Source organism: Myotis myotis, unplaced genomic scaffold (assembly GCF_014108235.1).
Source record: "Myotis myotis isolate mMyoMyo1 unplaced genomic scaffold, mMyoMyo1.p scaffold_m19_p_1, whole genome shotgun sequence".
Lineage (NCBI taxonomy): Eukaryota > Metazoa > Chordata > Mammalia > Chiroptera > Vespertilionidae > Myotis > Myotis myotis.
In genome coordinates, this window is record NW_023416313.1 from 140,391,376 (window position 1) to 140,403,428 (window position 12,053).

General features: G+C 42.6%; 1 protein-coding gene across 10 annotated transcripts in view; it reads left to right on the forward strand.

Moving 5' to 3' along the window:
• Positions 1 to 475: 475 nt before the first annotated feature.
• Positions 476 to 12,053, forward strand: part of HEATR5A (HEAT repeat containing 5A) — a 112,156-nt gene continuing 100,578 nt past the window's right edge. For 4 of the 10 annotated variants that reach the window (XM_036353682.1, XM_036353725.1, XM_036353736.1 and 1 more), the window contains exon 1: positions 478 to 635. The gene's annotated coding sequence lies outside the window, so the exon portion shown is untranslated. Of the gene's footprint in view, positions 636 to 709; positions 846 to 4,687; positions 4,887 to 12,053 lie in introns of those variants that run through there. The other 6 variants (XM_036353654.1, XM_036353718.1, XM_036353700.1 and 3 more) reach the window with 4 other exon arrangements.

Genomic DNA, 12,053 nt, shown 5'->3' on the forward strand with positions numbered 1-12,053 from the left:
CTTGTCACAATTGCAATGCCTCGGCTATTCCCAAATAAACTCATTTTCTTTTTTTAGCTTGCCTCAGTTTACCTCTTTATTTAGGTCAACCACACCCACGGCGCTCCCTGCCTAAATTTCTCCCGGCGCAGCCTTCAGGTGCCCCATTGCCGCCCTCCAAGGATTCTGGCTGGTGATACAAAACGGACAAACATAGTGTGGCCAGTATCTCTGGACCGCAAAGCCCCTGCCCGGCCTCCGCTGGGCCACGGCGCCCGCCATCGCTCTCTCGGCGGTGGAGCAGTCACGCCTGCCAGAGTGGGCGCTCGATGGCTCGGCGGCCGGCTGGCGGGCCTCGGGCGCTGGGCTGGGCCGGGCCGGGCCGGGCCGGGCCGGCTCCCGCTCGCCCGCTCGCGCCGCGCTGGGGACTCCGAGTTTGCGGCCCCGCCCCGCGCGCCCCTCCCGCCTCCCTGCCGCCGCCGCGGCCAGTCCCTGCGCGGAGGAGCCGGCGTCGTAGCGGGACCGGGACGTGTGCTGAGCCGGGGGCACCCCTCGCAGGACGAGCCGTTGGGGATCCGGGAGCGCAGCGGCTCTCGCGCGCGGGGCAGTGTCGGGCTGCCTGCCGGCTGGGAGCGACCGCGCACCGGGCCTGCACCGTGAGTGGAGCCGTTTGGAGGACCCCCGGGGCGGTGGTGGCGGAAGCCGGGACCCCGGGGGAGGGAACTGGCCGGGAAGGAGGTGACACGGCCTCGGGGGCCGGGCCCTGGCGGGACGCGCTGAGCGGGGCGCGGGGCCGGCCGGCAGCCAGCGCCGCGCGTCCTCCCTCCGGGGCTGCGGGAAAGTCTGGCCGCTCCCGAGCACAACAGGTAGGCGTGGACTCTGCCCGCGGGCGGGAGCCGGGCGTCGGGGAGGTGGAAGGTCGGAGCTCGCCCCGCCGCCCCCGCTCCGGACCGCCCAGGCTGCGCCCGTGGCCCCGACCCGGGTTCGGGCCGGTGGTCCGGACGCCGCGCGCTTCCCTCGAGCTGCGTTCCCGACGGCGGTGGAGGGAGCGGCTCTTCCCTCTGCGCGGAGGACCCTGCCCAGTCCCCACGGAAGGGGAGCACTTGCCGGGGCAGCACTTGCTTCGCTGGTGGAAGCACCTCCCCTGCTCTCGGCCCGCGCAGCGTCATTTCAAGTCGCTATAAAGTCTTAGAAACTTGCACAGCGCTCCAAGGTCCCTACTAACCAGTGACGATTTTAGACTTCGCCAGGTCAGAAAGTAGTTGTCAGATGACTTGGGTCCCTTCATAAGAAGTCATGATTCTACTTTGTTTTAGGTACATTATTCAGATATCCAGCGCCCTTAAGAAACGTGCAGCCTAGAGAAGATGTTAAAAGGAGGGGAAGAAGGGGGGGGGGGGTCCACATTACCGTTCAGAAGCAGAAGGTTCAATGACATATGTATTTTTTTTTAAAAAAAAAAAAAAGCTTTATTGAGTTTTTTGTTTCGTTAATTATCCATAGTGTATTGAGGGGTTTGAGCAGTCCTTGGATTGGGACCATCATTCTGTACAAAAAGCACTTCTGCATTTTAAGAAGACTGCAGAAACTACTATTAAACTTCATTTAAGAAATGAATTAACTGAGACCTAAGGAAGTAGTAAAGATTTGTTTATATCATTTAATTGAATCCCTTGTCTCGTTCTAGTGTTTAAAGGCTTTGGAGTAGACCCGGTGTCAACAATTGACAGCGTGTGGGTCACATCCAGCCTGCTGCCAGTTTTTGTAGATTTTGTGGCTGTTTATGTATTGTTTATGTAATAGAGACCGTGTGGCCCACAAAGCCTAAAGCCTCTCCTGGACTTGACAGAAAAAAATTATGCCACACCCTAGACTAGACATCTAAAGTCTTACCCACTAAATCTTTTTTGTAGGAGGAAATAGGTTAAGTTCAGTTTCAATTCTTAATCTTGCTTTTCCATATTATGTCCGGTAAACTGTATTGCTTCGGGATCTTGTATGTGTAATGATGGAAGAGGGGCATGGCTTTACTGTTACATTTGCTTAGTATAAAGTTTTTATCGTTAACACAGCGGTTCTCAACCTGTGGGTCGCGACCCCTTTGGTGGTCCAGTGACCCTTTCACAGGGGTCGCCTAAGACCATCCTGCATATCAGATATTCACATTGCGATTCATAACAGTAGCAACATTACAGTTATGAAGTAGCAACGAAAATAATTTTATGGTTGGGTCACAACATGAGGAACTGTATTTAAAGGGCCAGGAGGTTGAGAACCACTGCTAACAAGTTAGCTTTTTGGTAAGGCTAGAGAGAGGAAAGGATTTTTGTGTGTTTCTTTAACAAGTTTATAATTGTTTTAATTTAGACCTGGTGTGGAAAGTTTTTTTCATTTAGTAAACTCTTTTTAACCTGTCATTCATGGTGTATATCACAAGTAACAGTAAGTTACTTTTACTCAAAACATTTTGTTAACATGAATCCTGTGATACAGCAGTTGGTCCAAAGATCATACAGAGAAGTATTGGAAGTGTAACTGTGAACATAAAATCAAATGTTTATCTGCAGTGAGACCCAAATGGGAAATTAGAACTCTAAGAAGGTAGCCGACCGATTGCAAATGGAGCATGTATCTTGAGTCATGCTTGGGCTTTCTGTTTTTTAAGTAGTAACCGTTTAAAACATAATTTCTCCTAGAAAAGAAGCATAACATAGCCATATTAAACACTGTGTTAATGTCACCAGCCTAAGAAATTGGAGCTAGTTGTCTAACAGGAAAGAGGGAAAACTTGTAAGAAGTGGTAATTCTAAATTTTTAAAGCTCAGCATATACTATTTTTAATCTTAAAACCATGGTAGGGTTCTAATTGCACTAAATAAGATGTTTTATATGTGTACTTTTTCATTTTTTAAAATAAATTTTTATTGACTTCAGAAAGGAAAGAAAAGGGAACAAGAGATAGAAACATCAGTGATGAAAGAATCATTGATTGGCTGCATGCCCCCTACTGGGGATCTAGCCCACAACCTGGGCATGTGCCCTTGACAGGAATCGAACCCAGGACCCTTCAATCCACAGGTCGACATTCTATCCACTGAGCCAAAACAGCTAGGGCTTATATATGTACTTTTTTCAATAACTTAGTTGTACTTATTGCCCAGATAATGCTTCTCTATTGGTTAATTACCAATATACAACAGTTATACAATAGCATGTATCTATATCCTCTTCTGTTGCATCTGTAGGTTTCTATATGTTGAAATATGCATGTTTTTGTGCATATATATGCAAAATAATACCTCATTTATTCAATACATTCTTTATGTAATAAAAATAACAGAAAATTGAAATTACCCACTGAAACACCAAAACAAATTTTTTTTGTTAATCTTCACTTGAGGATATTTATTCCATTGCTTTTTAGACAGCGTGGAAGGGAGGGGGAGAGACAGAGACAGAAACATTGATGTGAGAGAGACACATCGATTGGTTGCCTCCTGATTGATTGCCTGCCCCCCACAAGCACCCTCACCCAGGCCAGGGATGGAGCCTGCACCCAAGGTACATGCCCTTGACTGGAATCAAACCCAGGACCCTTTAGTCCACAAGCCCAAGCTCCAACCACTGAGCCAAACTTGTCAGGGCCCCAAAAAATATTTTTAAATTTTGGGGGAGGAAATATGAAAAGCAAAAAAAGCAAAACCATACATACATTGGTTGAAAATTTCTTAATCTTAAATAGAATTCATAGTTCTCTGAAAGTTTTTTCTTAACTCATTTGACAGGAAAACATGACCTGAAATGATATGAAGCTATTTAGAGTCATTTTTAACCCCACCTTATGTGACTATGTTCATCTGCTGCTGCAGAAATATCAATGAATTTGATTATGGTGTGCTGCCCCAGATCCACTTGGGGGTTAGAGTAATAGATGGTAATTCCCTGTATTACTTGATTGGGCCATGGCAGTCATAACCAAAAGGCAGAATAATAATAGAGTTGTTCTAGGAAGCTATATTTGCAAAGCTGGGCATCTGGCAAGGAGTGAGAAGTCTGCCAAGAAAACCCCTCAGGTAGGAATCCTGGAAGGTCAGAAATGTCGCTAAATTCTAGGCTAGATATATTCCATAGGGTATGTTGTCAGTTAGAAGGGACCATGAAGAAAGCCAAAATGTCAGACCATAGTGCAGATTAAGGATGAATCTGAATGCTGACCAAGAAGTAAGAGCCATGCCCGGCCTGTGTGGCTGTTGGTTTGAGTGTCTTCCCATGCATCAAGGGGGGGCTGGTTGGATATCCCATCAGGGCATGTGCCCCTGTTCCACAGACTCGATCCCCAGTAGGGAGCATGCGATCGATGTTTCTCTGATGTTTATTTATATCTCTTCTTTTTCCTTCCTCTCTTTCTACAAAAAAAAATTTTGGCTGGTTGCTCAGTGATTAGAGCGTCAACCCGCGACTGTGGGTTCAATTCTGTCAATGGCCCATACCTATGTTGTTGGTTCTATCCTCGGCCCGTTGGGGCATGTGCAAGCCAACCAATTGATGTGTCTCTTTCACACCTTTGATCGATCTCTCTCTCTCTCTCTCTCTCCCTCTCCCTCTCCCTCCCTCTCCCCCCACCTCCCTCCCTCTCTCTTCCTCCCCTTCCCTCTCTCCATCCCTCCCTTCCACTCTCTCTAAAAATCAATGGAAAAAATATCCTCAGTGAGGATTAAAAAAACCCCAACGTATTAAAAAAAGATGATGTAAGAGCCACGAACAGTTAGAAGGAGGACATTCTAAAGCAGGCACTGTCTATTGGCTGAACTAGGAAATCCTCTGTGGCAGATTGCATGAGCAGCAAATATAAGGATAAAGTTACTTTGAAAAATTGAGCAAGGATTCCTGGTCTCTGCTGAGCCAAGGTAATAATGGCATTTTGTGTACTTAGCTCTTATACTAAGTAGCCCCATAGTGCCCTGGTTTTTAAAATATTTGTAGTAAATGATATTTTGGTCATTTCCATCACTGTTACCTGCTTGCTCTGCCTTCTTCCTGTTCTCAGTGAGTTTGCTCCTTCATTTTTAATATGATGCTGTCTACCACCCTAGCTAGAATCCAAATAACTGGATAATTAGTCATGTCTAAACTAAGAATGAACAGGCTCTGAGGAATCAAAAAGTTTATGATCTTTGAAACAATTAGTTCCTCTATATTGTTTTAAAACAACTTCGTGTTTTTTTTAATTCATGTTACTGGATTCTTGAGTAGACCAAGTAGTGAGATTGCTTTGATGGTGACTTTCGGATGAATGAGATGGGAGATATAAGAGTAAAATTTCTGTTATCTTAAAATCTGCTTTCTGCAACTAAATATTCAGAATGAAATCTCTCTCCCCAGGGGGAGTTGGAAGAGTTGGTTTGTACAATGAGTAGTGATAAAAATTATCAAGAGTAGCCAAAGACTAAACCAGCGGTTCTCAGCCTGTGGGTCGTGACCCCTTTGGGGGTCAAACAACCCTTTCACAGGGGTCGCCTAAGACCATCGGAAAACACATATATAATTACATATTGTTTTGTGATTAATCACTATGCTTTAATTATGTTCAGTTTGTAACAATGAAATACATCTTGCATATCAGGTATTTACATTATGATTCATAACAGTAGCAAAATTACAGTTATGAAGTAGCAACAAAAATAATTTTATGGTTGAGGGTCACCACAACATGAGCAACTGTATTAAAGGGTCGCGGCATTAGGAAGGTTGAGAACCACTCTAAGTAGTATCTTGACCTTGGACAAATTTCTTACCCATCGTCAAATGTGAAATTAGGATAATAATGTCTTAATTTCAGTGTTGCGAGGTTTAAATGAGATAGTGAGTTAAAAGGTTCTAGTAACTAAATCCTTAAAAAAATTAGTTCCTTTTTCTACTTTTGCCTTATTAGAGTTGGTTCCTACGTTCAGTCATTCAGCCCACCCCCAACACTTCCTTTTACTCTTCAGGGGTTTCCTTTTTTTGTAATCCAAAAGGAGACTTGCCATAAATGGCTAGACTTCAGTTGAGGGCCCTATTGGTAATGTCCTTCACTGAATCCAGTTTCTGCCATTCTTCTTATCCCTGACTAGAGGCCCAGTACATGGATTCGTGCACTGGTGAGATCCCTCAGCCTGGCCTGCGCCCCCTCCTGCAATCCAGTACCCCTCAGGGGATGCCAGAGAGCTGGTTTCAACCCGATCCCTGCAGGCCAGGCTGAAGGACCCCAACCGATGCACAAATCTGTACACCGGGCCTCTAGTATGCATATAAGACCTTTGGTTAATCTTTTCCCGCCCTCCCCCCTCCCCCCTTCCCTCTGAGATTCATGAGTCTGTTCCATGTTTCCATGCCTGTGCTCTGAGCATCTGCCCCCTGGTGATCAGTGCACGTCATAGCTACTGGTCAAACGGTCGCTTAGGCTTTTATATATATGTGCATGGGTAGGGTCCCTAGGTCTGGCCAGCAATCAGGGCCGATCTGTGGGGCTGCTGGAGGGGTGATTGGGGGGGGGGCCCCACTGGCACCACCTTGGCTGACCTGGTACCACCCGCTCGCTCGCCCCAACCCCTGCTGCCACCAGTCGCCTCTGCGGGGCAATCAGGGGGCCCCGCTGGCACCCGCCTTGGCTGGCCTGGGGCCTGCGGGCTAGGGGTCCTGTGTTGAGCATCTGCCTCCTGGTGGTCAGTGTGTGTCATAGTGACCGGTTGTTCCACCGTTCGGTTGATTTGCATATTAGGCTTTTATTATATAGGCTAGTAATATGCAGTACTTAAGAAAAATGAAAGCATTCCCCACTTCTGGCTCTTTCTTACCCCAACTTATACATTTCCATGTAACTCCAATTTCTTTACTATTCCATCCTATCTTCTCTGTCCTATAGTGTGTGTTATCTATTGTTGTTTTTTAAATTTTTTTTTTATTTCAGTCAGTGGAAGGGAGAGGGAGAGAGAGAAACATTTATGATGAGAGAGAATCATGGATCGCCTGCCTCCTGCATGCCCCCCACTGGGGATTGAGCCTGCAACCCGGGCATGATCCCTGACCAAGAATCAAACCCGGGACCCTTCAGTCTGCAGGCCGACGCTCTATCCATTGAGCCAAACGGGCTAGGGCTACCCATCAGTTCTTGAAGCTAAGTCTGCCATTCCTGCTGGCTTGTATTATGCAGTGGTGACAAGTATCATTCTTCCTATTCCTACCACATTTGCAGGAAATATCCTTGGAAACTTGGGACACTGAATATATTTTTATTATATATTAAAATAAGGTAGTGCTATGCCTGGGGTATGTTACAAGTTAGAATTTTATATATGACTTAAGAAACATGGATTAGCCCTAACCGGTTTGGCTCAGTGGATAGAGCGTCGGCCTGCGGACTGAAGGGTCCCAGGTTCAATTCCGGTCAAGGGCATGTACCTTGGTTGCGGGCACATCCCCAGTAAGGGGCATGCAGAAGGCAGCTAATCGATGTTTCTCATCGATGTTTCTAACTCTCTATCCCTCTACCTTCCTCTCTGTAAAAAATCAGTAAAATTTTTTTTTTTTAAAAAAGAAAGAAACATGGATTAAATTGGTTTTATGGGAATTTGTATTCAGAATTCCAAAAATCAAATTTTAAAATATAGAGTGCTATCTGTAAATATATTTTATATAAATATATATTAAATATATTTTTATTGATTTCAAAGAGGAAGGGAGAGGGAGAGAGAAACATCAATGATAAGAGAGAATCATTAATTGGCTGCCTCCTGAATGCCCCACACTGGGGATCGAGCCCGAAACCCCGGGCATGTGCCCTGACGGAATGGAACTGTGACCTCTTGGTTCATAGGTTGATGCTCAACCACTGAGCCATGCCAGTTGGGCTATGTATATATATTTTAAAATATATTTAGTTCAGAAAGGGTGTGATGTGAAACTTAATTAAAAGTATAAATAACAAATTTTATGTGAACTAATAAATCTTAAATATACTAGGTTAATTAAAACTATCTTTTCTTTGTTTATTCATATTCCAGAAGATTGTCTGCTTACATTTAAAATTCTGATTTTTAGATAATTTGTACCAAAATATTAAACCAGAAATGGCCACTTTTAAGTAGAAGTTTGATATTGACTTGTTTCATATTCTACTTCTAATGAAAATTTCATCATAGCCCTAGCCGGCTTGGCTCAGTGGATAGAGCATAAGCCTGCAGACTGAAGGGTCCCAGGTTCGATTCCGGCCAAGGCCACATGCCTGGGTTGTGGGCTCAATCCCCAGTGGGGGGTGTGCAGGAGGCAGCCTATCAATGATTCTCTCTCATCATTGGTGTTTCTATCTCTCTCTCCCTCTCCCTTCCTCTCTAAAATCAATAAAGAAATATATATATATTTTAAAAATTCATCATAGTAAGAACAAAAAGGACTTAAAATTTTTTTTTTTACTTTAATGATTAGTATTTCAAAAATCGTGTTCTGTAGACCACCAATTTCACAAGATTCCTAGCAGGAGAAAAACAAGAAAGGTAGAGGAGGTCAAGGAGAGGTCTGTAGTTAAAATGTATTGAAAAATAGCATCTGCGCGCTGCCATATCGCCTGTTTGGAGATCCTATCAAGGAAAGAAAACTGCTAACTTGGTATTACCCATAAGTATTTGGATTTGGAACCTCCCCCCTACACATACAACATTTATTCTTATTCTTTGGTACTGTTCTGCAGAACACTCTTTAGAAAAGACTGCCTACCTATAGGGCATTCTCTTAACATGTAAACCTCCTGCACTTGTAGTTTTCATAATTAAAATTTTTAATGAGAGCCTAATATTCTTTGAATATGTCAAATTTATTTAACCATTTCTCTAACATTGGACTTGCAAGTTTCCAGTTTTCATTTTTATAGTGCTATGATCAACACTTATCCTTCTGGTACTTTTTTTCTTTACCATGGATTTTCAAAACTGGATACTTTTTAAAAATATATATTTTATTGATTTTTTACAGAGAGGAAGGGAGAGGGATAGAGAGTGAGAAACATCGTTGAGAGAGAAACATCAATTGGCTGCCTCCTGCACACCCCCCACTGGGGATGTGCCCGCAACCAAGGTACATGCCCTTGACTGGAATCAAACCTGGGACCCTTCAGTCTGCAGGCCGACGCTCTATCCACTGAGCCAAACCCGTCAGGGCAAAACTGGATACTTTTGTCAAATGGTTATGATATTTTTATGACTTGTGATACATTATGTTTTCCAAAAGAGTTGAACCTGTTTGTACTGTCACTATGAAACTTAACTTTTCTAAAATCTCAGTATTGGCTATAATAGTTTTTATACTTCTCATATTTAGATTTGATGTATATGTAATTTTGAACCTGAAAATTCAGCTAAAACAAATTCTTACTGAGCTTAAATCATTATTGTATACCTCACATTTAAAATATTAACTGATGATAACAAATTTATTTTTAGGGTTGTTACAGAGAATTAGACTAAAATTAAGTTCAAACCAAATAATATCATAAGTTTGAATTTTATTGTCATTTTCTTGCTGTTTTCTAAAGCAGTTTTAGTTACTATGGGCTTATCTAAAAATAAGATCAAGATAAATATTTCTTAGATGAATTAGAGGAGAGTAGTGGGCACTAATCAGCTATTAAAATCATCTATATTGTCTAGTCTCAGTATTTTTATTTATAAACTAGAAGCCCAGTGCATTGGGGGTGGGGGGTCCCTCAGCCCAGCCTACACCTTCTCCAATCTGGGACCCTTGAGGGATGTCCAACTGTCCGACCTCTGTGGGATCAGGCCTAAACGGGCAGTCAGACATCCCTCTCACAATCCAGGACTGCTGGCTCCCAACCGCTCGCCCGCCTGCCTGCCTGATTGCCTCTAACCACTCCCCTGCCAGCCTGATCGATGCCTAACTGTTCTCCTGCCGGCCCGATCTCCCCCAGCTTCCCTCCCCTGCAGGCCATCTTGTGGCCACATGGGGGTGGCCATCTTGTGTGTTTGGAGTGATGGTCAATCTGTATACTGGTTGTAACTAATTAGCATATCCGGTCGTGACTCTGAGGGTGTCAGGACCAATTTGCATATTACCCTTTTATTAGTATAGATTAATAGTGCTAGTAGATGTTTATGGTAGTGGTATGAGGATTAAATGAAAAATTCATTTATCACAGCACCCCAACCTTCAGAGATTCTAATTCAGTTGGTTTAGGCTCAACTTGGGTATTTCTTTAAAGCAGCTAGAGTTGAGAACTATTAGTCTACATTGTTACAGGTCTTATATCTTTAATTTTAGCTTCTTTTAATTTTTAACAGTTTACATACCTCATCTCTTGTTCCCTTTGCTATTTTCCCAACACTCCCTTTTTAATTGTTTGACCTTTTTCCTTGGAGGAGTTGGGAGATGAAGCTGATTTTGTGGTTTACTGAAAGATGTAGGTAGATATTGGTAGAGAAAGCCCCCAAATATGTGTCCAACTTCCACCCATGCCCTGTTTGTTCCACACATTTTGTTCCTCGCATCTTTTTATTTTTAATTGAAGTGTCCCTTGCATCTTAATGTCAAAAACACTGTCTTCCCCAACCCGTGGAAAGGCTTCCTAGAATAAAGAGAATGAGCTTTGTTGCCAGGAAAATCTTGGTTTACTTCAGCTCTGTTACCTGTATTTACTGGCATCTTAATAGTTCCTTCATCCATAAAATAGGAACCAATGATATCTTCATGCTTTCTTTCTTGTGATGATGAGATATAAGTTAAGCACTTAAAAAAGTTCCTGGCTCAGTGAACAATAGCTACCATTGTCATCTTGTGATTTGGGCGTCAAGTTAGGAATCTGACAGAAATTTAGTTTGTTTATTGGTTTTTAAGAATTTCATTTTAAAGTATTTTAATTCACTAAAAATTTGAAGACCAGAGAAAAAACATTACCCACAATGCTGCTGAGAATCACTGTTAAGATTTTTGAATCATGATTTGGAAAAAAAACCCAGGAGAATCTTATAGTCTTAAGTGATGGATGGATGGCTAGAGAAGCCAAACATTATTTTAAGAAGCATAAATATAATGATGAAAAAATGTTATACCCAAAGGAGACAGTACAAGAATAGGGTAATTAATCATGAAAGGCTTCCTGAAGGAAGTGATTTTCTTAGATGAATTTTAAAATAGTGAATTCATTGTAGAAAAAAGCAAGATATTTCAGACTCAAAGATGGAATAAATACAGATAAGCTTTAAAAATCAAGATAGCCCAGCTGCTGTGGCTCAGTAGTTGAGGTCATGGTTCAATTCCCAGTTAGGGCACATGCCTGGGTTTTTGGCTCAATCCCTAGTGGGGGGCATCAGCAAACAAATTTTAGGACTGTGTCTTGGAATGTTTAAAATACAATAACAAAAAGACCTCTTTTTCTTTCTACCAAGGCAGGCCTTCTTAAGGTAGCATCTTAAGCATGATGCTCTGTGTAACTTCTGGCTTCCTATTTTGTAACCTATAATTATGCAAAGCCTGAGTCACAGGTCAAAGGGAATCTCAGGTCAGGATAAAATGACCCAACTTTTTTCTAAATTATAGCTAATTACAGTTTTGTCTCTTATGTTGTTGATTTTTTCTTAAAGGTTTGGATTTTAAGATTTATGTGTGTTTCCTGAACATTTGGAGATTCTTGAGAGGGTTTTTTGGGCTCATTTTATGCTTTTTGAACAAAACGAGAAACTAGAGGCTGATTTGAAGCTATTGTAATATCTTTTACAGAAATGAAAGCCAAAGAAAAGTAATTGAAATTTAAGTATGAGACATGTTTTAGAACCTTAAGCACTTGATGCTTGCTAGAATTAGTTCCATTTACTGCCTAGTGGCTGGTTCATTCTGTAAATTGGTCTTTTTTGTGCTCTGGAAAGAAAAAACTAACAAACCAATCCAACAAACCTATCTTATTTTGTGTTTGATGTTCTCTTTGATTATTTGTGATTTTCCTCTTTTCCCTTCTCAAAATGATATAATAAATCATTTTAAGAAACTAAAATGGCCAGAACCGGTTTGGCTCAGTGGATAGAGCGGACTGA